Source organism: Diceros bicornis, chromosome 12 (assembly GCF_020826845.1).
Source record: "Diceros bicornis minor isolate mBicDic1 chromosome 12, mDicBic1.mat.cur, whole genome shotgun sequence".
NCBI classification, from domain to species: Eukaryota; Metazoa; Chordata; class Mammalia; order Perissodactyla; family Rhinocerotidae; genus Diceros; species Diceros bicornis.
The window spans coordinates 68,639,913-68,645,920 of NC_080751.1; positions in this window are offsets into that span (position 1 = coordinate 68,639,913).

A 6,008-nucleotide genomic window follows, 5' to 3' on the forward strand; every position below is an offset into this window, starting at 1 on the left:
TTTCCCGAGGCCACTGTGCTCTTTCCACCTTAAACCACGCTGCCTTCGTTTGTCCAGCTGGCCACGGCCTACTCATCCACCATCGCCTAGTGACATCTAGCCCAGCTCCTGTAGGTGCAATCAATCATTTCCGTATCAGCGTTTCCATAGCTCCTTGTTCATATCTTAGCGCTAGCACTTGTTTGTTGCCTTGACAATCTGTCCCCACTAGACTAGGAGCTCCCCAAGAGAAGCCGCCAGCCTTCTTCTTCTTGTTCTTTAGAGCCTAGCACACTGTGGCCACTTGGTGACCATTTGTTGAATGATGAACATGTGAATGAAAGAATGAGTGAACGACATAACTGCAGGTGTGGTCAGCCAGTATACAGACCGTATTTATAGTATTTAAATTTTCTCAACGTATTAGAGTGTTACTTGAGGGCCTTTGCATTTTACAGGAGCCCAAGCCTTGAGGAGAAGGAAAGGCACTCTTGACCCAATGCGAGCATCAGGGAGTGGTGTGGAAGTTTGGTCTCTGTTTCCTCCCTACTTAGTCGTCTTTCCCCTGAACACCTCCAGGGACTCCAGACCCCTTAAGTCACGGAGGTGGTTGAGCCTGAGGTGTGGTCCAACCCCAGCAGGACTTCCCAAAAAGTTTGGAAACCATATGGCCCATTAAGTCAAACCTCGTTAATTTGTGCCAAGTAGAACTTGGTAGAATAGCACACTTTATTCTTTCCAACCACATATAATGACTTGGCCTCACCCAGAAAGTGATCCCTAGAAATGAGGATGTATTTGAAAAAAAGAGATATTAATAACGATATTTTGCATGTAAAGGAGAGTTCTAAAGCGCCTGAGGATCGTTTATGGATGAGAGGGATTTAAAGGAGGCACGACTTATGCTGGAAGCTATGAACTTGGGCGATGGGCCTGAGTAATGGCCTCAGGCACACATCTGACACTCCAAAAGCGGCAGCTTACTACAGAATTTGCACTCAAGTTTCATGACAAACCTTCTATTCACAAACTGTGCAAAGCCTTGACCTTGTCCAGAATATCACAGATTCCAAATGAGAAGCATCCTAATAAACAAAGTTTGGTTTATTCTAGTTTAAAAAAAAAAAGAAAAGAGCCAGCAGTGTCCTGCCAAAGAGCACCGTGCACGTCATAAACGCGGGAGAAAGGAATTCTGCCGATGTTCCCAGGTTTGCATGTACAGCATCGGGCAACATAAAAGCCCAGCTTTTAAAAATCAGGCCCTGATCCATCAGCTCAAAAGTGGGTGAGTTTCTCTGTAGAAACAACAACCAAGAACGTGAAGAAATTGCTGCCTCTGAAGACATTAGATCCACGTGTTATTGTTCTTGAGTTTCTCAGAAGAGGTGGGTGATGTGGGAGCCAGTCACAGCAAGCATTGATTCTGGGGAGGACTTTTAAACAAAGAACTTGGAGAAAGCCTCTTGACCTGGGGTACATCCACTCCCTTCCACGAAAGCATCTGGCCTCCTGAGACACTGCAGTGAAGCTGGGCCCCGGCCAGGTTGGAGAGCGGGCAGCGGAGGAATCAGGACACGATGTGCCTCACTCCTCCAGGCTTGACTCCATGCCGCAGTGGCTGAGCTGGCCGAGATGACAGACATCCACATCCCTGAGGAATCGGGACCTGTGCGGAGGGGCACGGGAGGGGAGGACCGTCTATTGCTTCTGAGGAAAGGACAACACAGTCAGCGCTGAACACAGTGACACTCTCTGACCACCACTGGCCCGCCCACGCCCCGGCCATGCCCCGGCCACGCCTGAAAGCAAAGCTGGGCACTTCCGGGTTGGGGAATCACCCAGAGCTATGGGGAGCGTGACAAGCTGGGCATGCTCTCTCCTCCCCACTGAGGGTTGCTGCGTGACCTGGGGGCGGGGCGTGTTCCAGGCCTGGCGAGATGGGAAGACGGGAAGGGATCTTGGCTTGGTGCCTAGGCTCTGCCCGTGCCCACAGGAAGGTGGCTCACAAGCTGATTAGTGTGAGTCAAGTTTTCAGCCACCAAGGCAGCCAACCAAGCCCTTCTCCGCTCCACTCACCCATGGACGGTGGCCTTTCCCTGTCCCTGGGCCAGGCCTTGTCACTACCAATGGCAGGCAAGGAAGGAGCCAGCAGGTCGCTGAGGTTCAGCGAACACTGAGCTTCCTGGTGCTGGGGAGGTGGGCTGAATTCCTAAGTTGTGATACCCAGACTCGGGCGGGCTGCGGGCTTCCTGCCCACAGCAGAGAGAAGCAGGAGCCAAGGCCAGCCTCCTGGTTGCCTGGGGTGGCTGGAGGGTGCTCCTTCCTGCCCCCCTGCATCAGGCCACAGGCCACTAGGAGCTGCTGCTGCTCCAGCCTGGAGGGCAGACAGAGCTCGGGGCTACTGCAAACACATGAGCCGGGTGAGGCTTCTGGAATGTGCAGTTCTTTCCAGAAGTAGCCAAGAGGCTGGCCGCAGGGATGCACAGGGCCTTGGGCGGGGCAGGAGCACAAGGAGGGCCTCACGGGGGAGGCATCTGAGCTCAGCTGTGAAGGTGAATTGGGATTCTCAAGGCTGAAAGAGGCACGACAGCCCATTGCAGGGACAGGTGCATGAGGTTGTCAGCGCTCAGAGCAGCAGCTCCCTGGGCCTGGGGCCGGGTGCAGGGGCAAGAAGCACCCGCGGGCCACTCTGGGCTAGTGGTGCCGTGGGAGAAGCTGGAAGTCGGGCTCTGGTTCTGCTTCCGCCTGCTTTGGCCTGAAAGCCCTCAGCCTGCTGGAGACTGTGTGTCACGACTTAGGAATTCAGTCCTGACTTAGCAACCCTGCCTCCCCAGTGCGAGGGACAGAGCGAAGCTCAGTGTTGGCTGACCACAGGTGGCCTCATTTAACGCATCACCAATTCTCCCATCTCTGCTGGATCACCCAGTCAACGAGGCAACACACTCTCACTTTGTTTCATTTGTTGTGTATTGCAGACCTTCTCTTGACCTGATTCCCCGCCAGACACTGCCCATTTCTCTCTCCCTTTCCAGCAAACTCCTCTAAAGGGTCATCTGTGCTTGTTTTCTCCAATCCCATTCTTTTGGTTCTCTCTTAAATCCATGTCAGTCATGCTTTGGGTGACTCCTCGACCTGGAAGTACCCGGCTTTGCTTACAGTCCTGGCTTGCCCATGGGTGATCAGAGAGTATCACTGTGTTCAGCGCTGACTTAAAAAAATGAACAGATACTCAAATTAGCCATGCCTATTATGTGTTCATCCTGTGCTAAGTGTTGGGCTGGGAAGCAGATGGGGAATGCAAAGAACCATGGTCCTGTCCCCCAAGAGCTTGATACGTCCAGTGAGACGACACTGCAGCCTCCAGAACGACATACAAGCAGGATGGAACATACGAGGAAGCCAGTCCAGGATTCATTGGTGGACAAGTGATACAGACATTCAGTGGTCAGAAGCTGAGAGGTCACAGGGATGGTTGTGGTCAGAGGGGTTGGAGGACCCTCATGAAGACGGGGAGCTGAGCTCAGCTCTGAAGGGCCAAAGGAAGGAGGACTTCACAGAGAATGGGAGCTGTTGCAGCGCACACCCTCTGAATCCTCGCACGAAGCTCGTGTGACGATAACGAAGTGTCTGACCCTAGAAATGTCTCTTAACCTCACTGTAATTTCGTCATCTGTTCACTGGGTGGCTTGTTCTATACAACCTACAAAGCCTTTTCCATTTTAAGGACTCTATAATTTTGTGTGCCAAAACGACGTTCATTCAATGCTAGGCATTAGGCATTGCAAAAATTTTAAAAATATGTGGCCCTTGCCACAAAGAATTCTCAATCTAATATCAATGGGCCTTGGACTTTAGTTCCCTTAACAACCTTGTGAAGGAGATACAGCAAAGAGTAATGTCATCCCCATTAAAGATGAGGAAACTGAGGTTCAGAGAAGTGCTGAGGATCAAACACAATCCTAGCCTCGGGGAGCTCCCATTCCAGGGATGTGTTCTGATGTAAACAAGAAGCACTATTCTCGGTGACCTCTCACCCTTTGATGTGTCTGTGAGTCAGCCAGGGGAACTCTTGTTATGAATGCAGATTCTGATTTCGTAGGTCTGGCGTGAGGGCTGAGAGTCTGCCTTTCTGATCAGCTCCCAGGTGATGCTGATGCTGCTGCTGGTCTGCAGAGCAGACTTTCAGTAGCACAGGGCTCTAGATTCAGACCAGCTCAGCCTGCTGACCAGATCATTCAGCAGAGTGCCTGGATCATATTTAGGTCATTCTAGCATCTCTAGATCAGTGCTTCCCAAACCTGGCTGCACATCAGAGTCACACGGCAACTTGTTAAACACGCCCAAAGCTCGATGCCAGAAATTTGATTCCGTAGGGATGGGATCTGGGATTCTGAAGCCCTTTTTCCTTTTAAACAAGTTGTTCAGGTGATTCTGGTGCACAGCCCTTTCAGAAGATGACGGTCCCACCTGGCCTTCCTGAGACCCTGAGGATGAGCGCTCTCTGCCTTTTCTATTCCTCTGACTCTCTACCTCCACCTTCCATATCCATCTTGTCTGTAACAATGACCTCGAAGCTTCCTTCCATTCACAACTGGACACAAGTCCCAAGAAAGCCTCAGGGGTGTGATTTGAAGTGTATAAGAAAGGCTGGCATCTGACCCAAAATAAGATTTCTCGCCTACTTTAGCTGGTCTTGATGCCTTCAATTTCTCAGCCTGCAATATAATCCTAAGATCTCAGGGGCTGGGCCAGAATCCTATTTATCTCTGCATCATGGGGCTTACCATGGGGTACAGAGTATAGACCCAAGAAATGGTGGTGGATTTAAATGAATACTTTGAGTTAACCATTGCCCTTTCTTCAAAGGAAAACATCTGGAGAAGAGCCACTTAAATAAGTAGTATCCTGTGGTTTTCCTCTGGGACACAGAGTGGGCCACACCTGAGGACCGTGCGCCTCGGCGGAAGGGAGAGATGGAAATGCGTGAGAAGGGAAGGAGGTACAGGTCTCTGTAGAGCATTTGCTATGGTGCAAGCACTATTTGCTAAACACTATACAAACATTACGACTCCAGATCTAAACCTGTTTGCTTATCAGAGTCACCTGGCGAATTGACTAACATTACATATTTCCAGTCCTGGAGCCAACCTGCTGAATCAAAGTCTCCAGCGGCAGAACCCAGGAACTGGTCAAAGCCGCCAAGTGATTCTGGTATCTGGGAAGCACTGCATCACGTGGTTTAACCCTCATAGCAGCCCATTTTACAGATGAGGGCAGAGTTACTTACTTAAGCTACACAGCCAGTAAATAAATGCCAGAGCCAAAGCAAGGAGAAGAAACCAAACGTTCTGGTGGCATTTTCACAGGAAGTGAAAATATTCCAAATCCTGGGTGGAGTATGAGCTGATGACGTTGTGCTTTGATTATGCCAGTGTTTCCTTAGGCCACACGGTGAGGCAATGTCCCCATTTAGGGCGTGTGCACCATGTGGACCTCACCCTGCATGCCCCCAAGTGAGTCATTCTCAGTGTTGGAAAACCAGGGACATTGACAACCTGTAAGAGAGTGGCAGCCACCAGAATTCACAGGGAACAACTCAGGCAAAGAGAACACTGTCCTTTTTCACAGAATAGTTAGATTGGCAGATCAGGGGAATACCTCACACACACACACACACACACACACACACACACACACACACACACAGAAGTGTATGTAACGGTTTCAACAAGGCATTTGATAAAATCTTTCATGACGCCCAAAAGTATAGGTTGGATAACTTGGGTTCAGTAATATTGTAATAAATAGAGCTAGTTAAACTAACATTCCTGAGGAATGTGGACATCAGCTTGGACGGAGGCCTCAAATGTCATGCCCCTGGCTCTATTCTTGCCCTTTCCTTCTTAAGCATTTTATCAATACTGCATTGGGCTAGAATGCGTGTTTGAGGCTTACGGTCAAGATGGTGTAGTGAATTTGTACTTTGAATCACCCGCTCTGTTCCAAACCCACAGTATCTAAAAGGATAA